Source organism: Corvus hawaiiensis, chromosome 26 (genome assembly GCF_020740725.1).
Source record: "Corvus hawaiiensis isolate bCorHaw1 chromosome 26, bCorHaw1.pri.cur, whole genome shotgun sequence".
Classification (NCBI taxonomy): Eukaryota; Metazoa; Chordata; class Aves; order Passeriformes; family Corvidae; genus Corvus; species Corvus hawaiiensis.
Window position 1 is genome coordinate 27,950,190 of NC_063238.1, and position 26,659 is coordinate 27,976,848.

General features: G+C 38.2%; 1 long non-coding RNA gene across 2 annotated transcripts; it reads right to left on the reverse strand.

The window, feature by feature from the left end:
- Positions 1 to 8,932: 8,932 nt before the first annotated feature.
- On the reverse strand, positions 8,933 to 25,645 carry LOC125317194. 2 transcript variants are annotated; one of them, XR_007199964.1, is made up of 3 exons: positions 25,549 to 25,645; positions 13,548 to 13,653; positions 8,933 to 9,113 (listed from the first exon to the last, which is right to left on the reverse strand). It is a non-coding gene; the product is annotated as an uncharacterized LOC125317194 (long non-coding RNA). The 2 variants fall into 2 exon arrangements; XR_007199963.1 differs by lacking the exon at positions 25,549 to 25,645 and adding an exon at positions 24,152 to 24,320.
- Between the last annotated feature and the right edge of the window lie 1,014 nt (positions 25,646 to 26,659).

Sequence of the window (26,659 nt, forward strand, 5' to 3'; positions counted from 1 at the left end):
AGACAAACTTTGCTTGAAACTGAGTAAGGGTCACCTCCCCAGATGACCAACAGAGACCCCCAAAGAGGCGCACACAGGTGCAGTAACAAGTATTGAATAAAGTTACACAAGCCGGTGGTAACTCTGTATTAGGTATGTGTGTTTACGTAAATTTTTGTGTATAAATTCTTTTGCTTTTTACTCTCTGGTGTGCTTGATTTGTGGAAAACTTCCACCTTGCACAGAATAAACAATATCTCCTTTTTAAAGCTGACTATTTTCCATGTTTAAGGAGTTCCTAAAATTTGGCACCAATTTGATTTAGGATGTGCAAAGAAAGGAGAACTTAATTTGCGACTACTTAACTTTAAAATATTCTTACATATTTAAATCAGGAGATGCTACAAAATTCCTTGTTGAGTTTCTACAGCTCTGCTATAATAAGAAGAATTTATTATTATAAATAATTTCTACTTCAGGAATTTTTTGCATTACTGGAAATAGTGATGTATCTCTTACTATTGTGCAGTGCAACTCTATACCAGGACAAGCATATACCTGAGCTGTATCTATAACTCTAAAGCTAGACTCTCATTTATCAGTTAATATGGAACCAGAACACTGTCATACATCAGTAATATTTTATCATATTTATGGCAAGAAAAATGATGTTAGAATGTAAAAGCTTTATCACTCTATTACTGATTTAAATTAGCCTGAAACAGTGCTTTAGAGTCCATTATTCTTCCACTGCCTAGTCTCAGACTATTCTACATCATCAATACATCAGCTGACAGTGTTCAATCGCAGTAAAAAAAATAATCAAGCTTTTAGTGGCTGTGACTGAACTAACTTCTCATATGTAGTCTCTTGCTAACAGAGGTCTATTAAAAGAACAGCTTGAAAAATTCTATGCTGCATCTACACAACCAGTTTTCTGACTTGTGAAATAAAACCACAATTTTAAATTCACCTGCCTGTAACTCCCCTGAGCCACAACTTTATATTAAAGTTAGAATTAATGTAAGTTTGTTTTCTTTCAACTTAAAATACAAAAAGTACTCATATTGCCACAGAAAGTACATGATCAACTCTCCCTCAATTTTCCCAAGTGAAATAACTTTCCAAGCGAGGTCCTCAGATGGCTAAAAAATATATTATTACATTTGAGGAGTTAATCCAATTTCTTATCATAATCTAGAATAACATTTTCAGCTTTTCCATAAAGTATAGCACCACTTCAATGCACCTCAGGTGAAACAAGTGAATTTGCCAATTCTATTTTAAACACACCATCTGTGACATTTCTGTTGTAAATGTTGGCAGTATACTGACACCACATTACTAAAATGAATGAGACCTGACACATGGAAAAATCCCAGGTTTCTGTTCCAGCTAATATATACAGATATAAATAGATATATATGTAAATTAGCTCTTACTCAGAATTTTTTTCTTTGGAAAATGTCAATGCTACTATTAATAGCAATGGTGTGGACGGCGCTACTATTCTAATACCTGTTTAAGCTGTTCTGATCTTGTCAGAAATTAATGGAAGAGATCTTGCTGCGTAATGATTCTTGGAATGGTAGAGTAAACCATCTATGTTCCTTTCCTGACTCATGCTGTGAGCAGCAAAAATTTAACATGGTCAGGTTTTTGTGACAATAAACTGATGGTGCTTGGTCTCCTGAAAAGGTGAAAGAAAAACAAATGTTTGGCGATGAAGGAGTCTGCCTTAAAAATGTGTGCATGAATGTGACATAGGCAAGTAAAATAGCCTCTTAAATGTTTTTTTTTTTCATCTGATGCCTTACATTACTTGTAAAATATTTGTAATTCTGATAGATAATAAAATTAAATTATTATACAGCTCTTCAGGTCACTTTATTAATATAACTAAGTTAATGCCAAACCATAGCTTCATTGAAAATTTAGATAGAAATTTGCAGTTTTGCAGATTTTCCCAACATATTTTGCTTATTAATTTGCCTTAAAAGCTCATCTCTTTTCAGAAATAAGATAGTTCTTTTCTTTCTGAGTAAAGGCAATGGGTTTCTTCAGAGAACAGACATTTCAGCATTCCTGAATATTACAGCAGGTGACAGGGGTCAGCGGCTCTGACCCAGGAAGAGGTGACTGGTCTGGGGAGATGGTCCCGAGAGGAATCGCATTCCCGAGGTCCGGTGTCTTCCCTCAGCTGCTGGCAGGAGGGCCCTTGCAGAGACTGTTAGCTCTTTAGTGATTGTCAGTTCGTGATTCCAGCTTAGCTCTGCAGGGCAGCCTCCAGGCCAAGCCAGGCCAGAGAGAGAGAGAGGAGAAGGCTCGTGTGGCTGGTTCCGCACAAAGGTAGCTTTATTGTGGGTCCCCTCTGGCGAAGGGGAGAGCCAGGGATGAGAACCCTCTCTCTGAGCCACAGGGGCCCAGAGGGCTTGCTTTTATAGGGATACAGGGGATCAGTAAAGGCCAATGGGTTACAGAGGATCTGGGATGGGAACAGACCAATGGGTTACGACGAAATCTGCATAGTGTCTCCTAAAGGATTGTGGGTTTTGTCTTTTCTCGCCGTGACCAAAGTGGTTGCCTTTCCAGGGAGTCCTGCTGGGCAACTGCAAAATCTCTTATCTCAGCAGAGATCCCTCCAGGGCAGTGGCTGGGCACACCCCACACCTGAATACGAGGCCAAACCTATTTTAGAGAACAAATATAGTTCTACATACTTTTTTTTGGGGGGGGGAGGGGGAGCGGGGGCACTTAGCTGTATAACCAGATAGTACAATATATGATTATCAGAAGCTCTGTCACAGTAGTATCCTGTTCATTCTAGAAAAAACTCCTTCCACTGTTTATAGATGGCTCCTACATTTCTGTGGTCTTTTGAAGCAGAAGAGGACTCTGGTACAAAACCTGAGTGTACAACAGCAGAGGTGGAGAAGCAGTTTAATAATCCACAGCAAAAAGTTTATTTAGGTCATAGAATAATAGAATCATTCAGGCTGGAAAAGACCTCCAAGATCATCAAGTCCAACTGTTAACCATCAACCAAGTTCAACACCAAACTATGTCCCTAAGCACTATATCTACGTGTCTTTCAAATACCTCCAGCCATGGTGACTCATCTAGTTCCCTGGGCAGCCTGTTCCAATGCTCTGTAAGCCTTTTGGTGAACTTTTTTTTCTAATATCCAATCTAAACCTCCCTTGGCACAACTTGAGGCTGTTTCCTATGGTCCTGTTGCTTGTTACTAGGAAGAAGAGACAAATCCTCCCCAGTCTGCAGAACCTCCTTTCAGGTAGTTGTAGAGAGCGATACACTCTTCACTCAGCCTCCTCCAGAATAAACACCACCAGTTCCCTCAGCCACTCCTCTTAAGACTTGTTCTTGGTCCTGTCATCCCATATGCAACTCTCTGTTCATCCTGCTACTGCTTACACTCATAGACATGTGAATTCTCCTGCAAAGGCAAAGGTGTAGAGTGAAAGGTGTAGAGTGTGGGGCTACCACAGGAAGGTTTTCAGACCCATTTGTGCTGGCAACCTTTGAGTCAGTTGTCCTTCATCTATTCCCTAGACCATGGAGACAGCACTTTGTTCTCTCCCACTGGCATGCTTTTATGAATTCTCAGTCAAACATTATTTCTAGCTTTTTTCTGTACATCCCTATCTTGTAATGCAGACAGAATAGAGTTTATATTGTTCTATTTTTCTAATAGGATAAATAAAATATATATCCTAGGAGTCTCTCTGTTCCTATTAGGTAATTTCCTACCATCTTTCACTCCCCAGTGCCACACTGGCTGCTAGCCCTGCTAAGTGTGAGTGTTTCCTTCATACTGTGTCATAAGTTGGTGAGTACACCTCAGAACAATGTTAAGATGTGTCTGTTATGTTCCAGCTGTGACAATCAGCACTGCAATCATTGCTTTATATTTTCAATAAGCACAAAATTCACCTCCTTGTACTTTTTTTGGAGTATGTTCCAGCTCCATATCTAGATGTAATGCTAACAAAACAGAACAAGCAAACAAAAAATACACAAACATCTTGATATTAGGTCTGCAGATGTTGCTGTTGTACTGGGGATGGCGATAATAACAACATAGAGTTCAGGTCCTGGAAGAATGGGATCATTTATTAATTTACAGACTCGTTTATATAACTTGGTTTGCTTGAATGGCATAAGGTTATTGGTCCTTTGACCATCCACCTCCCAGAATGACTGGCTAAACGCTACGACACCCATTTCAAAATATTTTCTCCAGTCAGTATCAACAGACCGTGTATAACAAGCTTGCACCTGTGAGATAAAGTCTTGGTTTACAAAAACCTCTCACTGTTTTCAGCTAGCCTGCGTGAGAAAGGCAAGACTTTCACAGGATGCTGGCAGAAAGCTGGAAAGTTTCTCTGCTTCAAGCTTTTCAGCATCCACATGCACCAACTCCAACTTTTAACTGATTAAGTTTATTGACTTTTAAAAGATATCTGTGCTAGGCCCCTCTATTCTTCATGAATTGTACATTTTAATAGGTTTCCTTCTATATTAACCTAAAAATACAGGAAAAATACAAAATAATTTCCTAAAAAGTATGCCTACCAGAAGTACCACAATTCCCTGCTCAGTCCCTTCAGTTGTCTCTATTCTTAAATTTTTTAATGTGTTAAGCTCACCAATTTTAACCAACTTGAGAAGTGTAGAAGTCACAATATGTTTGAGAACAGTGCATGTGTGACTCTATAGAATTATATTTGCAATAAACATAATTTATCTGATAACTTCTTGGTGTTGAAACTAAGTGACAAGGTTTTGGTAATGGTGGAAGCTGCAGGGATGGCCTTTGTGAGCAGAAGCCAGGGCCTGCTCTGTGCTGGACAGTCAGTTCCAGATGGCTCCAAAATGGACTCACAGCAGGACACAGCTGAGCTTGGCAGAGGAGTTTGTGGTGTCTCTGGGAGAATTTATGTAAAACATGATAAAAAACCACTGCACAGCAGGGAAGAGGACAAAGTGTGGCAAACAATCTGGCTAACACTGAGGTTGGAGAGGGAGGAGGAGAAGATGCTCTAGGTGCTCTAGCAGAGACCACAGTGGAGCAAACATCCACACTACAGACCATGGAGAATCCCATGCTGGAGCATGTAGATAAGTCCTAAAGGAAGCTGAAGCCTGGCAGTCCCCACATTGGAGTAGAAAAGCACTGCAGCCCATGAAGAGGGTGCATGCTGGAGCAGAGGAAAGTCTGAGGAGGAAGTAGCTGAAAGGAACTATTACAGACTGGCTGTAGCACCCATTCCCTCTGTGTTGCTTGGGGGGAAGGGAGACCATGTTGTTTTGCCTTAATTTCTCGCCACTAAACTCTGTTTTTAACTTGTTATAAACTAAATTTTCCCCATGTCAAACCTCTTTTGCCTGTGATGGGAATTTGTAAAGGATCTCCTTGTCTTTATCTCCGCCCACAAGCTTTTCCTCCTAATTTCCAGGGAACTCCAATTGAAAAGGGGGTTGAGAGTTGCTGGGTGCACATCTGGCAATTAGCCAAAGTCAACCTACCACAGTTATAAAACGTATTAAACAGAAAAAATCTCAGAAATCTCAAAAACCCTATAGAGTACTTAAAATCCAAATGTCAACATTTGGATTTGAAAGAACATCTTAAAATGTTACTCTTCTTTAAATTCATAGAATGGCAAAACATTTTTCTGCTTTAATTTTCCTTAAAGGGTTTCTAGAGAAATTCACAGAAAATGTGGTGCTGTTGCATCCAGTCCTTCGGATCAAAGAATCCTTTCATCTGAACAGTAGTAACACCATTGATTCTCTCTTTTCTAAAGCTTCCTCAGTGAATCCACAAGTACTGGCAGCAGTTGGGGCCTGGATGTGGCAGGTGGGTGGGAGCTACAGGATGTGTTTACCCAGCCGAGCAGCCTCCTGTGGGCTGTAGTGCGTGCATCTGCTGTGACCTGACCTTAAACTGAAACAACCATCCACCCCTTCAGATCTTTCTCAGTCAGTCCATTTTTATACTACTTTTAGAGATGGATTCAGGGCCAGAGGTGATCTCCAATCTCTCTTGTTCCTGTCTGAAATAAAAGACCTGTGAACTCCACCTAAAACCCTCCTAAGAAGTAGTCCCTTGAAATAATCAGAGTAAGGGGTGCTTATAGTTAAAATAATGCCAAACAGGAGAGTGGTAGAACTGCCTTTTCTTTATCAACAGCAACCTCCCTTCAGTCCTTGGTCTTTATTTGGTGCAGATGCTAATTTCCAGGATGTCTTCCATGACAAGACACTATTCCAAGCAGCAAGCACCTTGAATACTTAGACAATAGCATCACAGCTAAAGGTGAACAGATACAAGCCAAAAAGACAGTTGTAACATGGTTCCTGGAAAAAACATCCCCACTGCGATCACTCGATCACTCTACACATGCCTTTAGGGGCAAATTATTTATGGGAAATTTCTGTAAAGATTAGCAGAGAACACAAATCTCTCCTGAGACTTTTAACTCTTCATAAATTTTAAAAATAAGAATTACATGCACATCATTTTTGAACAAATAAAATCCTCTTTGAAAGGAAAATAGTATTTCTGTAAATCTATGCTGTTTCCTTGTTAAATCCCAGGGATTTTTCCATGAAGTTATCTGGTGTACAAGCATGTCATGGGTTAGCAAAGCATAGTCCCGGAAGTGATGTTCTTGCAAAGAGGTGCTTACAGCTCCTCTATGACCGGACAGGACCTATCAGCTGGCCAGTTTAAATATGGACAATTTTTTAAGCCATTTAAAATTTTGACCACCTCTGTGATCCACACTTAAGAATAGACAAACCCTGGGCAGAGCTCTCTCTCGTTTCCGGTGCTGGGACAGGTGGCTGCGGGGCCCTGTATGGGGGCCTGGTGGGCGTGGCCCAGGCCCTGCTCGGGCCAGGCTGGGCTGGACCACAGCCATCCTGGAGCCGATGGGCCCTGTTCTACCCGCGCCCCCCCACCCCCCAGTTGTGCTACATGCAGATGGAGCACCCCGGCTCCCCCTCACCAGTGCAGCCAAGATTCAGCTGAAGCTGCACCACTGTCCGGCAAAGATCATATGACCAACAGTGATAGGCGAAATTCCACCTGCAAGGCCCAGGTGAGATTAACCCTTTTAGTGCTGTGAAGAGCTGAAAACCTGAGGGAGGAGAAAGAGGAGATGCTTAAAGCTGAAATTCTGTTGTAAAGCTATGATATATCAGAGTACCCATTGTAATTTCATGAAAGCATGGGGGGGTGGAGCGTTCAACTTGTACTTGTGAGCAGAAGCACCTGTGCTGAGATAAGCAGATGCTGAAGCAGCTGTAATTTGATGAGAAGTTTGAACAGGGAGAGATGGAAACGATGAGGACTTTTGCTCCAAATGGAAAGGAGAAGACCTCAGTTTCTAGAGGTGCTCCCAGAGATAGTCCTAGAGATGAAGATGAGGAAGACCCTTTGCTCCCAGGGAAGGAGGAGGGCATCTGTTCTTAGAGATGAAATGCTCCCAGAGATGGGTGAAGAGAACTTTTGTTTCTGAACGGCTCAACCTTAAAGTTGCTCAAGATTGGATCCTCAAAAGCAGTTGTGGGAAAAGCTGCAAGTCGTGGGAGGGGACTCTCACATGACGCGAGCAGAGAACCAACCCGGGCGGCTGTCTCGTGATACTGAAGCGAGCAGAGAACCAACCTGGGCAGCTGTCTCATTGTGATAATTTCTCCATAGCATGAGCAAGAGAGACTCCTCTTCCTAAATGAACTGAACAAGGCTATTACAGAAGTGGTAAACACATTGAACATCTCAAGGGTTGTCTTTTTACATTGTCAGTGGGAGAAGGGAGAAAGGTGGGGGGAGGAGAAGAGTTCTGAAGGTGTGGTATGATTTTATTTTTTCTTTTTCCCTCTTTTAGGTCTATTAATAAACTTCTTTATATTCTTTCAAGTTTGGTGCCTGCTTTGCATTTCTCCTAATTCTTATCTCACAGAAGGTAAACAGTAATGAGTATTTTGGACCAAGCCACTACAAAGCAGAAGCTCTATACTATGGTAACAAATGGAAAAAGAACCTTATCTTCAGCTACTAGCCATATATACATATATATATATATAAATTCCACATGCTTATCTGATGTTACCACAGCACTAGCAGATCTGATAGTCTCAGTAGTTTGTATCTCTTACAGAAATAATAAACTTTCAGTTCTGCAGAGAAAACCAGTACCTGCATAGGATATCAGCAGCATTGTGATGGCTCACTACACAGTTTGAAAAAGCTTCAGTTTTCCCACTTCGTCAGGCTGCTTCCAACAATTGATCAGCACCACTTTCACCTCCTCAGAACAGATTTTTTTTTTTTAATCTATATTCTGTCAAGGGTTGCAGTGATGGGAAAAATTGCTGAATGCATCTTGCTTGTGTTTGTTTAGAAGATGGATCACTAAGAAGTATTGTAAAGTAGAAAGGGTAAACAAGAGGTCTACATTGTCTATGGGAAAAAACACAGCTTTTTATCTATATCAGTCATAGAGGAAATTATTAAGGAACTAAGAAAAATAAAAAGCAGATTTTGTTTTGAAAGATTTCAAATGTAATTTAGAGGGGATAAAATACTATACAGCAATGAAGAATCTAGATATTCCATCTATTGCCACCTTGTAGCAGAGATGCCAAATAAAAATTAAAAAATCTTTTTTGAATTATTTTGAGTCCTTTCAAACAAAATTCATATGAAGCTTGTGAGTGAAATTTGACTTTTGCCCCTGCTAATGGTGATATACATCATGTGTATATTATATTTTTTTGTTCAAATTCATCACTTCTGCCTTCATATTCTCTTATTCAATATGAAAAATAGAGATGAGTTTAAAAACTGTATTCTTTCCTCTGAAGGCTTTATTCCCTGAGATTTTTTCTTCCTGTGACAAAATACAACATTGTTTTCTCTGATTAAATGTTTTATTATTTTTCTGACTGTTATTTTGTACTGTGCCTTCATGGTACAAATGTAAGCATTCACATGACCACGTCTACGAGTGGTCTACGAGTCCCATTAAGTGGAGGGACGTGGATTCAGTGATGTCAAAGGGCAACTTCAGTCCTAGGGTTTTTAATTTTTTTTCCTTCCAGTTCTGAAAAACAAAACCAGAAAATAAAGTTGAGCTAATGTAACTGTACATACGTTTTTGTTGAAAGTGGTAGCTGGCAGTCAGGTCAAGGAAGGAATTGGAAATGTCAGCTGACTGGTCTGAGGAGCCAACAGAGGAGGGATGGGACTGGGAATGTCCCCGCATGGCAACAGTGACAGAACTGGGACTGAGCAGCAGTAACACAGCACCAGCAGGGCTTTAGGAAGGCAGGAAGAGGGTTAGAATCAGCAACGAGTTGAAAGGGTGTCACATTATCAGTCTCTGTCTGTGTTGCAGTATGTCCATGTCTGCAATCCCTCGCACATCCAGGGTACTTGCAAACAGCTGAGTTAGTTGCCCTTATCATGGACCTGAGTGCAGAGATTCCCTGTATAAATGCAGGATAGCTATATTATGCTAAGAAATACACCTGACAAACAACCTTCTGAGTAGGAATAAGTTATTGTTTCATCAGCATTCTGTACCACAGCAGCAGCTCAGAGTAGATGAAAACCAAACAGAGGAACAAAGAGGTTTAGAAGAGTAGACAAAAGGAGAGCAATGAAAACAAAAACATTGCACTTAATGTGCTCAGGGAAAGGTAGAGGGCAGGGGCAAAGCTGGAGGCTCTGTACTCATGGGATCTTCCTTCCAGCACCATATGTGTTACAGAGGAGCAGATAATGCAGAGATCAATTTTTTATTGATAGTGGATGAACAAAGGGGTCTTAGTTCTGTCTCTGATATCTGGAATACTATTATCATTCTATAACCTGTGTAACAGAGTTTTCTTGAATGCTTATGTTTCTTCTCAGTTTATGGTATTTTTGGAAATGTGAACTTATAACTGGAACTCAGTTATTTTATTTGGACATAAGTGTGTAACTGACAAAGAAATTACAGTACAGTAACATTTGTGTTTAAGTATGATGGCTATCACTCACAAATCTGATCAGTGAAAGGACCTCCCTCATTTGAACTTTTGGCAGAAGCACTCAATGGAAAGGAAAATGCTCCATAAAGGAATGTTGATTTCTGGAAAAAGTTTATGTGTCATATTTTATGGGAAGGGAAAGATCACTTTTATAAGCCTTTTAAAAAAATATTTTAATTGAATTGCATAATTAAACAATTTGGGTTTCTATACAGAAGGAAGATGAGAAAAACACTTGCCCTTCACAGGGAAAACTTTCTATATTAGAGTTTATAGTGTGTCTGACAGTGTATTTTCTACATGTCTGAACAGACTTGTGTGCACAAAGGAGTTTGATATACATAGTCTGCAATACATGTCTTACTCTATTTTATTTAATGGGCAGTTAGGGTGTCTGTGGATATGATGGTAAAACCTGGAGATACCAAGTCTTTCAAGGAATCTCAAGCATCAATGAATGACTAGCACCAGTACCTCCATGAGAGAGCTTGAAGATTGATCTTTCCCATGGTTTAGCCTTAAGAACAACAACAAACATGTGTGTTCCAGTCTAAAAGGAGAGGAAATATGTCTGGAAACAGCAATGGGCAGCAGGAAAGCAAGTTCATGGCACAGAAAGTGTGCCTTGGAGCACAGGTTTTTGATTGCAATATCTTGGCATAGCATAGTCTCAGTAGCATAAGTAACATAATAAACAACCATACAAGTTTGTCATTAGCAGCCTGTAAAGAACTGAGCTCAGAATCTAGGTGCTCCCAAAGAAAATATCCAGCCCAGTTACCTAAAATGGGTGATCTATCTATCTGTCTATCTGGTAGGTTTGAAACACTGTGTATAGGACTTAACTGTGCCTAATAATAATAACAATAATAAAAAAAATACCCATGTAAATGACACAATTTCTTTTATAAATATTCAGCTTTTTAAAGCATAAAAAGCAAAACAGTGGTCCCTATACTCCTAAAAGATAATGCTAGAAGTTCTGAGGCAGACAATTATGGTACAACCTGTGGACAACAGAAAAAAAAAAGAAGATTTTGTCCTTCTAGCAAAAGTTACCCCTGCTCATGTCAGGAAAATTGGACTAGATGACCTTTAAAGGTCCCTTCCGAATCAAACCACTATGTGATTCTGTGATTTTATAGATGATTCTATATCCTGTGTTGTCTATAGCACAAAAGAAGTGCCATTCTGCCTATGGATAGAGCACCACACAGGTCACCACATACATTTCAGAAATGTTGCTAACTACTCCTCTATTTCTGGTTTAATTTTAATTGTTATGTTCTACAAGTTAACCAAAACTGAGACTAATAAATTTAACATCTTGAACACCAAGAACTTCCTAAGCAGCTAATCTAGATGGGTAAAAATATTAAAAAATATGTATAAATTGCCTTTAATGATGTATTTAAGTTCCTGCAAGCTTAACTGTTAAGTAAAAGTTCACATGTCATACATTAATACAACATAGCATTTAGCTAAATAAGTACCTACAGGAAGTGGCAGACCATAACAAGGCAAAAATGTCCTCAAAATAATATGCAAGTATCATTTTAATTCTACCTAGAGGCCATAATACAATAATATGAAAGAAAGAGGAGAGATTGAAAGGGAAAGCAGCCAGCAACTCTCAGACTTTGGTTTGCTGTTATGTAGATCTCTTTTCCAGAAGACAGAAGATAGTTCTAAATTACTTTTTTCTTCCCTCTACAATATCAGGCATTGATTTTTTTCTCCTGAGTCTTTAAGGTCTTAATGATCTCTTACAGTTTTGGTGTCAAAACTTTCAAAAATGTAGATCTCTACATTCCTTAGGGGAAAATCTGGAATGTCTCAAAATATTCGGTAGGTTTTAAGGACAAAATATTGAAAGTTTAAGAAATATAAAATATGCTTCTTTGCTGTAACTTGAGTCTTACGTATACTGATTAATGTTTCAGTCTGTACCACAATGTAAATTCACAAAAGAGTACAGCATAACCTGAATTTAACTTAACTCACCTATGTCTAGGTGTCTGCACAGATGTCTACGTATAAACACACATTACATCTCCAATACAGTTAAGTCTGATGCTAATGTCACATACTGGGCAAGGCCAGGCTGCATTCACTGAGCCTGAGGGAATATGGTACAATATGGTTTATGCCCATGTGAGTAAATTCTCTTCCCCTCCAACTCAGTGCCTTGTAAATATTTTCTTCTCGGCTGGTCCTTGGATCAGTGTCACATGAAAAAAAGGAGATTTCCACAACACTTGGAGTCTTATTTGTCTGTCGGTGTCCCAGGAAAGCTGAGGCCCTTGTGCCCAACCAGTCTGTCATTGTCCCATTACAGGGACCCTTCATTGAACAGTCCTTCTGGGTCAGAGGTTTGTCTGACTGACTTAGGCAGGGACACACACCAAAAGCACAAAGGAGACCCCTCAGTGGGTCTTCCCACTTTATTTGAGTGTGTTACCTGCTGCCGGTGACTGCTTGTGCCCATGAAGGATTCACACTAACAGTTTATGGAATAATACTCTTTATTTATATAAAATTGTAACAGGTTAAGGGTCGAGGATTGCCAATGATAGTATCTGACTGCAAAAATGTATTCCAAGTAATATCTCTATTCCCCAATAAAAATATTCAGCCTGAATAGAGTATGGTTCTTACCCAACAGGCATCCCTTTGGGGGAGAAAACAGGTTCAGCCCATTGACTGGTCCCAGCAGTTACGATGGAGCAGTCACCATCAATATATGACAAAAACAAAACAAGACAACGGCTTGCCTTTTATATGGTAGCTTTTTGAACATAATACCACTGCAGGAGTTAGTTCTCCGGGACCAGATTAAATTCATGCTTAAATGACAACATCTCCAAATACTGCAAGTTTTACTTCTTAGCTCTAATGAATGAGATGGCTGAAGAATCTGACAGTGTCTTTCTCTCAGATTGCTTTACATTTTACATCACACTGTTGACACCATATTTTGTGTTCATATGTGTTACAAATACTTGTTACCATCAGGGAAAACCAGTTTTATATCCATAATCTGCAGTCAGTATGTCATTGTGAACACACTCTTCTGCCCATTTCCCTGAAGTGTTGCGTTGCATCTTTATCCTATGGTGGTCATCCAGGTTCTTTGACTTATTGCCAGTCCAGCCCATTCTCTGTTTAGGGGCTTCTCCTTACAGTCTGTGTCATTCTCCCACCTCAACACTCTGCCTGCACTTCTCCCTTTTTCTCAGCTGCTTCTATCATATTTGCTAGTCACAGTCTTGATGTCCAACCAAGTCCAACTTTCTTTCCTTTTGTTGTAATTTCTGTTTCATGCTGTTAGAGCTTTCTTTCCCCCTGAGTCTTAGCTCTATCCTGCTACTTTCAGCAGATTTCATGTCCCACCTTTTATTTTAACTCCCACACTTTGAATTATCACCCTCTGTTTTTCTCTATCAAACTATAAGTGGTCACAAAGAACACAGGAAGGGCAGGGTCCCAGAGCCATACTTTACCTCCAAAGAGCACGATGAAGAACTTTCAGCAAAGGTCTTCAGTGTTTTTTGCTTTAAGTGGCCTCCCGTCCGGTTGTTTGTTATGGATAAGGCATGTCTTGGGCTTCTGTTCAGTAACATAAATTGAAAGAAATTCAATTATGATGTTGAAGAAGAGATGTTACTAGATGCTCTAGCTAAGTTTTTCTTATCAAGAGCACATTGTGACTATTCAGATATGTCTGAAGTGAGCAAAAAGATTAGTTTTTGCAGGTTCATGAGTGTACACAAGAACAGCCAAACCATCAAAACTAAGGGTTGCACAAACATTATCATCTAATTTATCCCATTAATATTTTTCTTCCTTATTTTACCTCACTATATCAAATAAAAAAACTCTTAGCTGAAATAAAAAATTAGGAAAATCACCCAAAAATATTAACAGGGATGTTGTAACAATAACTAGTGTTTTTATCCAGTGCAAACTGGTGCAACTCCCACCACCTTCTCCAAAATCTTTCCTTGTGCAGTAAGGAATTCTTTATCTGATTTCCTTGAAAGTTGTTATGAACTTAGCTGTAAGTTACTTGCATTTTGTTCTTATTATTTCTTATTTTTCTCTCCTAAAATAATTAAATTTTAAACTATTTTCTTAATCAATACAGATATTAATAACAAAAAACAAAAACATAAGATGAAGTAGTTGTGCTTTTTCATCTTAACAAGTACTTGTTTTAATAAGTAAATTCCCCTATTAATTTTTTTCCAGTGTATTTTAAAATTAAATATCAATATAATTTCACATTATATTTCAGGTACCTTAACAAAATGGAAATATATCAGAGAAAAAAAACAACCAGAGAGTGACAAAGCAGCAAAATTAACCAACCTAAAATACAGAGAAGTGCCATCACTTTAGAGGTTCTGGTTTGAATCCTTTCTTTCATTAAGAAGAGGAGTTTTGATACAATCTGTAGGAGACAGTCGTCCCCACTGATTTCAGTTGTAGCCTCTACATTTTCTTTAGGTACACTAGGATTCAGGTAATGCTAAGATTAAATATTTATCTATATATCTATATATAAAATGCATCATAAGGACATTTGGCTTATTACAGGAATTGCTCTTATTTTGAGTGTGACCCAGGGCAGTGTGACCCTAAATTGACACACTGTACTTTTTCACTATTTGACTCTAAATAGAAGATTATCGGTTTCCTGGCTTGAGAATCTGTTGACTTATAAGAAATACAGGTGTGTAAACTGCATATATTACCATCAAAGCTCCTATAAATGTCATTGGTTTTCCATCTTGAACGCCTCTTTATTTTTCCTCTTTGCACAAAAGAAAATTATAAAATTGAGAAAAAATTAAGAAAAGACATTCAAGAAAAAAATAAATTATTTATCATAGTACTAAAAAATCCCAAACTTCCAATGCTATCTGGGCTTCCTAAATATGATAATATTTTAATACTGGCATGAGAAAGGCTACGTAGTTTGAGTTCTTATGTGCTTATCAGTCTAAGTTAAATAACTTGCAAAATGCTAATTTTGAAGTGAAGGACAAACAAGCAACAAAATTCACTCTGTTATTCTTACCAGACTTCACATCTATCAAATAAAATGTAATTTGATATTCCAAGAAGCAGATCTTGAAAATGGTGCACAGGGAGCTACACAAACAAATCTCTTTAATGTAAATATGACTTGAGCCCATAACCTCCCAAGAGGGATTTATAAAAGGTACCCCTCATCATCTCTAAATGTATTTGAGTCAAAAGGTGGTCCTGGGAGGATAGAAAAAAATTTTTGTTATGTTAATTAAAAACAGTATCTCCAGCAGGTTTTTTTGAGCCGTTAATATACGAAAATGAGAGAAAAACATAGAAAGAATGAGGGAAGGAAGCTGCTATTTTGTGAGGCTAAGGAAAGGTGTTTTATAACTCTCCAATAAAGTAATGACCTGCATATAACCAGTCTTGAAAATATCTTTTATTATGGTAAGTTAGCACTAGCTTGTGCTGTAATTTTTTCTGTGTATGGAAAAATCTTTAAAATTTTTAGATGCTGTATTGTTAATTTTATGTAAAGGTTACTTAAAATACAGACTTGACATGTTTAGAGCAGGTGAGCCTGATTTTATTTTGCACATTTCAGGATGGAGAAGGTCATTTGCACTCAATTACTCATGGAGAGTCCAAAACTTTTGAAAGTCAATATCTGCTATTGCAGATACAGAGCAGCATAGTATTGCTGTGGCTTTTGTTCCAGGACACTGTTAATAAATAAGCAAATTAAATAATAAGGCTTATTAGTGATTAGGATGAAGAAGTCATTCCATATTGAAAAAGAAAATAGGTTTTAGAAAAGTATTTCAGAATAAATGACATTCAGGAGTGATAAATACTCAAATCAGACTATAGAATATGATAATAAAGGTGTAGATAGTAAAAATAAAAAAGGAAGAAAATGTAAAATCCATCACAGACATGACTTGTTCAGGCTAGTGAAGTAAAACATAATTAGAAACTGAAAGAACATGACCGCTTATGGTAGTTGAGTGGAGAGCAATGGACATTATTTATTTTTATTTTAGTAAAGTTTTAGTCTCCTAAAACATCCTTCTAGACAACCTGATGAAGTATAAATTATCACTAACCTGGGCTCCGTGGCTTCTGTCCTGGGGCGCGAGGTGCTGCAAACTTCCAAAACTGTCTCTAAGGCGCTCGGCAGAACCAGCCACACACTCACACACACGTGCATGCACAAATGCACAGATAGCTTCAGTAATATGCGTCGACAGCAAAGAGGCAGGAAGGATCACCACTCAGAGTTCCATGGACAGAGATTTATTGCATTCACACCATGAAGGAGTCAAGAGGCAAAGACAAGCAACAATGGAGGGTCCAGGTTTAAGTATGGGGGGGAGGTGAGCACCAGAGATCAATGATCTGAGGGCATGGGGGCGGTAAAAAGAGGGACTAGGGTAAGGGAGCCAGTGGGGAAGCTCTGGGGGAGTGGTGAGGGTAAAGGCCAATGGGGGAACCTGGAGTAAAGAACTTTCTAGGACATAAAATACATAAGGCAGCAAGGGGGCAGGGCAGCCAGCGGCCAACCAGGAATGCAGAACTGGGGTACATTAACATAGCAACACAAAGCATTCTGGGAGAGGCTTCTCTTCTCACCCTAACCTAGACAGAAGTCTCTGGTACTAGGGACTGTCTTACCCAAGAGTTCTCTTTGTTCCTGTAGCGAGTTCAGTTCGTAAGCCGGGCAGAAACACCAATTTAATGTAGTGGTTTGGGTCAAAATATCCATTACTTATTTATTTTGCTTCTGTGAGATAAGAATTAGGAGAAAGCAAAGCAGGCACAAAACTTAAAAGAATATAAAGAAGTTTATTAACAGACCTAAAAGAAAGGAAAAAAAGAAAAAATCAGACTAAACCTTAAGAACACTTCTCCCCACCTTTCTCCCTTCTCCCACTGACAATGTAAAAAGACAACCCTTGAGATTTTCAGTCAGTTTACCACTTCTATAATAATCTTTTTTTCAGTTCACTTAGGGAGAGGAGTCTCTCTTGCTCATGCTATGGAGACATCTCCACAAGAAACAATTCTCGCATGGCTTCAATATCACAGCAAGACAGCCGCCCAGGTTGGTTCTCTGCTTGCATGTGAAAGTCCCTTCCCTCATCTTACAGCTGTCCCCACAACTGGTTTCGAAGGTCCAATCTTGAGCTACTAGGGTACTGTTTTAAGGATGAGCCGTTCAGAAGCAAAGGTTCTCTTCGCTTATCTCTGGGAGCATCTTCAGCTCCAGGAACAGAGGCCCTCCTCCTCCCCTGGGAGCAAGGGTCCTCATCACTTTCATCTCTAGGAACAGAGGTCTTCTCCTTCCCTGGGAGCAAGGGTCCTCATCCAATTACAGCTACTGTCATTTGCTTATTTCAACACAAGTACTTTTGCTCACAATTATAGTCATTTGCTTATTTCAGCACAGATACCTTTGCTCACAGTTGCAATTTGAACCCTCCACCCTGCCATGTTTTCATGAAATTTTCATGAAATTACAGCGTGTACTCTGATGTATCATAGTCCATCACCATAGCTTTACAACAGAATTTCAGCTTCTAAGCTTGAAGCATCTCCTCTTTCTCCTCCCTCAGGGTTTCAGCTTTTCCTGCTTTACTGACTTTGGTGTCTCTTTCTTCATGTGCCCTCACCTTCTCTCTTCCTCTGACTTGGGAGAGGATTGATGTCTGCAGGCTTCATCTGTTCTGGAGGAAACTTACATCACTAAAAAAGGGTTACTCTCACCCAGGCCTTGCAGCTGGAGTTCGCTTATGGCTGTAGGTCACATGATCTTTGCCGGGCAGCGGGGCATCCTCAGATGAATCTTCGGCCGCACTGGAGGGGGGGAGGTGGGGAACTGTGCTGTGCTGCCTGCACGGAGCAGGGCTGTGTGGGGGGGGCCACAAATGGAACAGGGCTGCACCACTGCCGGCCCTGCTGGGCCACCTGCAGGCCCCCCCTGCTACCTGTCCAAAAGCCAGAAGACAAGAGAGCTTTCCCGGGCTCTGTTCGTTCTTAAATGTGGATCACAGAGGTGTGTCAAGCTTCTTAAGTGGCTTAAAAAGTTGCCAATATTCAAACTAGCCAGTTGATAGGTTCTGTCAGGTCATACAGGAAGCTATAAGCACTTCTTTGCAAAAGAATCATTTCCGTGGCTATGCTAGACCATGACAGTTCCTTATACCACAGGCTCACCAGCCACCACAATAGATTAGATAAGAAGACAGTGAAGGAGATTGAAAACTGTCTCAAATTCCAGGCTTAAGTGATAGTGATGAGCACCATGAAGTCCAGTTTGAGAGCAGTCCAAAATAGTCTACCACAGGGGTCAATATTGGTACCAGTAATGCTTACTATATTCATTAATTAGCTGCTTGATGGAACAGGGCATAAATAGCAAGTTCTCAGAGGATGCAAAGCTAGGAAGAGTGACTGATACATCAGAGGGTTGTCCCTCAGTTCAGAGGGACCTCAACAGGGCTGAGAGGAAATTTATGAATTCAGCAAAAGAAAATGCTAAGTCTTGCACCTGGAAAGAGCAAACACATCCACCAGTACATGTTGAGAGCAGAACAGCTGGAAAACAGCTTTACAGAAAATGGTCTGGGAATCCTGGAGGACACCAGGTTGGCCTTGAATCAGTAATGAGTTCTTGAAACAAAGAATGTTAATGGTGTTCTGGGTTAGTGGCTATTGCCTGCAGGTTGAGGGAGATGATCTGTTCCCTCTGCTGAGTTCTATTGAAACTACTTGGTTTTGGGAAGTGAGAGTCTCAGTTTTGGGTTCAGTTTCATTGTGTAGGAGAGGGGCAGTGGGAGAATCCTGCCAATATGTATAAATGCATCATTGGGGAAGCAAAGAAGAGGAAGCTGCTTCTTCTTGGTGGCATCCAGTAAAAGAACAAGACAACGTAGGCTGCCACATGTTGAAATACTATCAGTTTAAGATTATCACAGTGGTGTGTGACCTATATGAAATTCTGCCTTATGCATTTAAGTTTTCTAACTGGAAAACACTGATTGCAGGTGAGGGAATGATGGTCTAATCTGTCTGGCATTTCAGCAGGGTAGATAACTTAAACAGGAAGAGGAACTTTTTTTACCATTAAAAGTTTGATAAGGGGAGAAAGGAAGTAATGGGAGTGAGGGAAGAGAAGGAATACCTTTGTTTCTTATGCATGTAAGAGAAAACTAATGAGAAATATCAAGCTTCAAACTTACAAAGCCACTATAGCATTCTCATGAAAAAATGAGATGAAGTTACTTGCAACAAAACAAGCAAACAAATTCAACTCATATACTCAGTCTGAGCAGATGCTACAAGTAATGCATATATTTTTAGCAAAGATCTAACATCTATATGTGGACCAGTGAAGGAAGGAACTTTATGAACTGCTTTTTCTTAAGTTACTATTGTATGGTAAATACTTGATTAAAAAGATAGCTAAGAGGAAACATTATTGCATATCCTCACTAGGAATTAGAGAATGGTATGTTTGCTTCTGGATCATTTTCATGTTGCGAAGTCTCACTCTTTCCAAGCACATGCTGTTAATTCATGTGTATGTCCATGCACATCCTTGTGAGTTTATGTTCAATACTGTAAAATTGTTTTTATTTAGGCTACAGCCTTTTCTTCACTAGCACACATTTATGCTGTGAGCATCCCTGAATAGGACTGATGGTTTTTTCCCCCAAAAAATCCTGGATATGAAATCCATTACACAATCTTACCAGCCTCAGAAGATGGAGACTGTAATAGTGAGTCAGTCCATGAAGGTAAAACATAGTTGTAGCTTGCACTGGAAGAAATAGATGAATACAAAGCCCTGATATTTTCTGTGAAAAAATTGCTATGTGGGAATGATTTGGAAAAACATGATTTGGAAAAACTTTCATCAGCTCCAGTATTCCTTATTTTTTATTAATTTGTGGCAGCTATAATAAATTATTGAGTGTCAGCTGAATTTTATTTATATTATTTATATTATTTATATTATTTATATTATTTATATTATTAAAAAACCCTATTTTAAATGTGACTCATCTTCAAAATCAGAGGTGGCATTCACTATACCAAAGCATAAAAGTCAGCTGGCCTGTAATTTAATATAATCACATTCAAATAAAGTTCTCAATGGATTAGATAAAGTGGATGATTATTAGTTTTCTCTCTTTGTTTTTGTTTTTGTTTTTGTTTTTGTTTTTGTCTCTCTGCACTTCAAGTTCTTTTACTCAGAGTTTGGATTAAAATGCAGGAGATGCCAGGCTTTTCTTCTAATTGACGTTTATTATTTTCTTATCTGTAGCACAGCTGCACAGTATGGGCTTCTTAGGTAACAAGGTGGAAAATGGCTGTGAGTTCTAACTTTCAAGGCCTTTTAAAGTCCAAATCAACCAATTATGAAATACCAAGTAATATGTTTTTACTTATAATCCAATAACTATCTATTCATGACCCACTGTGCGGGTTTTTTGAACCAATACCAGAACACTCAGATTTGTGAAGAAGAAGGAGAAGAGAAGAAGAGCTAATCCACACCCAAAGTCCTCCATATTGTTACACATATGTATTATTATATCCCAGAAACCTAAATTCTCTAAACCCAGGGTTCCAACAAATGATGACGTCTTTATCTATCATAAATATATGTTCTTATTTAAGTTATCTACAGTCTGGCAGAGTACTTTGAAATATCAAGCAGGCCAATGAAGTAAGACTTTGACGATCAAGAATGAAATAAATAAATAACTAAAATTGCTGTGCTTCATTGTTCCTGTGATTAGATTTTCTCATTTGAAATGTCAGGAGATAAAACCATTTTCCTTATTTAGAATGTGCACCACTTAATTAAATTTGTACTGTATTGTAGAATCAAAACCCATCACTATTTCATTTCTAGAAATTGTATTTGGATTATAAGCAAGATAGAAAAGAAAATATTGCAACTTCCTTTCTGGTTTAATGAACTGTCTTTCTGAAAGCCTCAGTCTTAACTGAAAAGTAGCAAACATAGTACAGTAACTGTCAGCGAAGAATATGCATAGACTGATGATATACCTATGTTTGAATCCCTGAATATATTAAAAATTACAGTTGAAAAGCATTCAAAGCTTTATTCCTGAATATCAGCAAATTCATTCTGAATTAATTTTTTAAAATAGTTTCAATTTTATTCGACTGAAAACAGTATTTTCATTAATTTATTAAGCTATCATGTGTGAGACACCGTCATGTGAAAAGTGGAGATTTACTCAAACCCTCAGTGTTTGATTTGTCAGCCAGTACCCCAGAAAAGCTGAGACCCTTGTGCCCAGCCAGTCTGTCATCATCCCATAATGGGGACCCTTCACTGAGCAGTTCACTGACTCTTTCAGGATCACATGCCAAACAGAGAAATCCCCTCCTGGGTCTCCACACCTTTATACACTGCCAGGGACTGCCAGCACCCTTGATGGACTCACATGAGCAGTTTACAGAATAACATTCTTTATTAGTAAAATCATAACAGGTTAAGGTTCGAAAATGTGTTTAGGTGGAATATGAGTGACTTTAGTCATACATCATACTCACTCAGTGGTGTTTGTACCTGGGGGTGGGTATCTCAGCACAGTACCTGCAATAACCTTGGGATGGGCTTAGGTGTCAGTCCAAGGAGAATGATTTCACCACAGTTGCTGATTCAAGAGGAGAACATCTGCCTTTATCTCCCTTGGTTTTCAGCTGCTGTGTGGCTTATGTGCTAAAAAGTACCACAGAGCTCCCTCTGCAGGGGTTTCAACAGAGCCTGGCCACAGTGTCTACCCTCTGTTCCACCCTCCATTTGGTCCCATTTAGATCTTATTGTGTATGGGAGTTTAGGTATGCTGGCCCTGTTCCATTCAGGGAGTAGCAACCATCTTTTTCCATATAACTTCTGTACTGTTATCTTTTTACCCTCAGTCATCTTCCCACGCCATCATAAATGTATCATTTTATCATATTGATTATTGCCATGCATTTATCTCATTGACTGATGACAGAATACCATGTAGTAATGACTTCAGAGACTGATGGGATTTATTATATAGCATAAGAATATTCTAGATAAGACTGAGCATCTTATTTTTCTCATTTAGAGGGTGGTTAGAGATATTGCCTTGGAAAAATATTTTTAGTACTGTTTTAAGTCAGTTAGAGCAGAATTGTTTTCAGTAGACTTACTGCAAGGAGGAGACTTTTATTCCAGTGTTTTGCTTCCTGGAAAAAGAATATTACACACTGGATAATATCCAGTAGCTGAACTAAGTTACCAAAGTGGGCATTCTTCCATTTCTTGAAATTTGTATTGAATCACTGGAAAACATAATCGTCTAAATCCTGAAATACCCTTTGTCTGTTGCTTTATAAAAAGCCATTTTTCAAAAAGAAAAAGAGTACATCCAATTGCAATGCTCCTGCTGGCAAAGAGATTATTATTTTCTTTGACATGTGAACATCAGAAACTATTTCTTTAGACTACTGAATCAAAGGAGAAAACCAAAAGGTTCAAACTTCAACAACTTAAGAATTGTTGAAGCAACATCCCTAATAACTGGCCAGTATCCCTGGTTGCTGGCCAGTATTGGGGACAAGCGGTCATTTATTTGCCAAGGATGTCCAAAGAAAGAAACAAAAACTTCCCAGGGTTTATATACATTGCAACAAAAAATGCTTCCCATAGTCCCTCTTCTCGTTGTCAAGTCCCAGTTTTTCATCTTATCGTTCCAACTACTACTAAAACATTTAATCCATCTTTAGTTAAAGGATAACTTAAAGCTCGGCTTCTTTAATAATATTATTTTTCATTTCATAGCTAAGGAATTCTCAATTAAGTTCTGCAGGTGGATTATGTTTATTAAAACTTTACTCCCTAGTTTTCCTATAATATCTATCATATTGTATTAGAACAAAGTTATCTATTAACTACAACTAAGAGCAGCTAAAGCAACAAGACTATAAAAACTAAAATAGCAAAGTTACAGAAACACAAATTTCTTAACTAATTTTAATACCGCTCCTAAAAAATTTTGAGATTATTAGGTTTCTTGGCTAAATACGATATGGCTCTCTTTCACTACTTGTTTTTGGGTTTTGGTAATGTTAGTAAAGGATTTTCCTCAAATCATATTTATTAAAGGATCTTGCTTCTACCATCAAAAACTATTTTTGTGGCTTTTTCAGGTGCTTTACCTTTCATTTTCTTGTGTCAAATGACAATGGAATAAAACCAGTATTTCAAGTAGAACTCATTTAGATTAAGATTTGTTAATTTTGCTAGCTAAATAGTATTTTGCATTGTCACAAATGTAAAGACAAAATCATGAGGAAATTCTAAATGTGAGCTGCTACTCAGAATTTCATTATTCAAAGATTTGTATTTGACAAGTTTATATAATGCTGTCTGTGAATGTTTTAAGCTGCAGTTTCATATTTAAAATACATGCATATTCCAAATGTGCTTACGAATATGTAGAAGTATGACCTTAAGCTGTGAGTATTCCATTAACTCATTTTGCTGCGTCTTTCATGTTGTTTTGTATAGATTCGTGCCTTCAATACAGAAAAGAAGCACCTGAAAACACCTGAGGCATTTCCTATTGTTTCTAAATTATTTATTTCAAAGCTACCTTTTAAAAAGATCAAATATGCTGCATATATTTATTACTATTTAAAAATCCAAAAGTCATGGCAAGAGAAGTCTGAAAATATAACTGTTATGACTCTTTAAGAGGATGGCATTTATTCTTTCTCAAACAGCAAATATATTTTATGAATTTCAGGATAAATTGGGACACAATTGAGATATGAATAAATTATTTCATGTGTGCAGCCACAGATTTCATATACTTTATTACATTTTCTTTGCAATCAGTATATCTTTTTTTTCTTTTTTAAATATAAGAAGTCTGTATTTATGGCAAATTCAGAAATACAAATATGGTGTACATAAATTTTGCCATTGATAATCTTTTTTTAGCAGTCTCTTTAAAGATTTGATTCCAATTTGATAAAGAAAATTGCTTCATACCTATGAATTCATTCCAGATTATTTTTCCAATATGAGGTACAGTTCAGTCCTCTGTTTCATGTCCTTTTTCTCTTTCTCAGATTCAATTCCATACACCTGTTAAAGATTTTCTTCCTCTTGTAGGTTGCCTTGGCTGGCTACCAGACTCCCAAGCAGTTGCTCTCTCACTCCCCTCTTCCACAGGACACGAGGAGAAAATACGATTAAAGAATTCCCAGACTGGGAAAAGGACAGGAAGCTTGTTTGCCAATTACCATCACAGGCAAAACAAACTTGACTTAGGTCAAGTTAATAAATTAAAAATTAATTTGATTTATTCCCAATTAGAGTGGAATGGTAAGAAAGAGAGACAAAGCCAAAAATATCTTCCCCTCCCCACCATGAATTTTCTCTGTATCCAGTTATTAGAGTTTACTAAACTGTATTTTACTGAGCTTATGTTTTGGAGTAGCTACTTAAGTAGTTGGATTTTTATTATAAATATAAAAAGTCATAGGGTACTTGCATTGGGATCTAGATGTTCATCAGACTGGGAAATTCCATGATCACCAGGCTGTACTGCCATTCTTTCTTATCTTTGTATATTTAATAATTAATTTAAAGATTAATGGTTTCAACAGTGGAGGTGGATGTGCAAGAATAACAGCCTAAATAAGGTTTTCCTGGATGAAAACACAACATGTATTTTAAGTCTTCCCAAAAAGAATATTCTATGATCTTCTCCTTTATGACTTTCTGACTGCAGTTTTCTTAACTGAAATCTGAAAAAAGTTTGAAGTCTAAATTCCCCACAGAGCCTGAAAAGGGTGAGTGCTTTGCTGTATTTTTAATCGCTGAAACATTTGATTAGAAGTCTCACAAGTGCTTTCTGCCGCATAGACGGCTCCTGTGCACTAAATCTGCTCTTCTGTCCCAGCCCACTAGGCAGTAACTCTGTTTAATCAGAGTGCCATATGAGGTCTTCCTAAGTCCTTTGATCACCATATAGAGAAATGTAATACTAAATGTAGTCAGATGGTAATAATGCACAAAGTAAGAGTACATAGAAAATACAACTTAGTGTATAATGTTTAAAGAAATATGCAAGGTAAAGTAATACACAGTTAAAATGCTGATACATTGTACTATGTACTTTTATGAATTGTGTATAAATTATGCATAATCTACAGGTGTGAACACTTATATAATTTTTCCTTTTTCCAAGCAAGTAGATGACGTGCTTGCATATTCACATGTTTTCACACTCTTCTGTCTGTGGAGAGCTAACGAAAGTTTGCTCTCTCACCCCATTCTCTGACACTGTTTCTCACAATTATGTAATGCTACTAAACCATATTACATTACTGTACACAGAAGTTTTCTTTTGGGTAAAGGACAAATAGGAGAAAAAAACATACCTGACATTAACTTGTCCCACTGCTTAGTGCCCTTCTGAAAGAAAATCTGGTACTTCAGGGATGAGAATAGTATAAGTAGTTACACATAATGTCTGTGAGTGCATTGTAACTCAGTGCTGAGGAGCTTACTGAGATGGAATGCACAAAATATTTAACTAAGAGGTTTCAAATAAATGTGACTGCATGATCCTCCCACACTCCAGTGAGCCAGGGTTTAAATATGCCTAAATAGATAAACCACTAAAAAATACAGCCAATGCTTCAATGTCTTTTGTGTCTTTAATAATGCTTGTACCATCAGGCACCAGCATATATGTACGGTTTTTTTGTTTAAATGCGTGTGTAAGGATTTAGGTTGCGTTTGGACAGAACTACACCATGAATTATTTAGGCTCACCTCAGGTTTGTGTCTAATTTATAGAATTGCTTAAATATGTCAGTCTTTCTAAATGAGAGAGTTAGATAAAGCATTTTTTGCTTTATGTCAAGAAAACAAATTTCTCCTGGAGATGAAAATAGCAGCACAAATCAAAAAGGGGAAGGTAAGAATTGTGATTATAGGCTTCTAATTTATCCCACTTCAGGACCCTATTTTCTATTTTGTGTATATGCCTGATATTTCTTTGGAAATACTGGTCTGTTGGGGAAGATGAAACAGGAAAGCCTTATAAATATGATTGCCTGACAAAAGATTTTGGGAATATGAAAACTACAGGCGACATCGAAATGAAAGCCACTTTTGAAATACCAAATCTTAGTTACTGAACAACTGGAAAACAATGGTATGGCCGACTGAAGGTAATCCCCTCTTGATTGAACAATACCCTCTGCTTGCAGGCAGGTCCAAGGGTCAGAGCAGACCCTACTAGCTCAGCAGAAGGGGTCCAAAGAGTAGTTTTTAGAAGTTAAGATGTAACACTCTATGGTAATATAAGAACTCTTATAGGCTGTATGTAAATGCTATAGGATTTGTATCTTGTATTAGATTGGTTAGTGACAATTAGAATATTCAGTACAGAAGATGATTTATTGTATTGTAACCAAGACTTCACCATTCCTCTTCCACTCTGCACACACTCTCCACTCTCTCTCTTACTCTCACTCTCTCTCT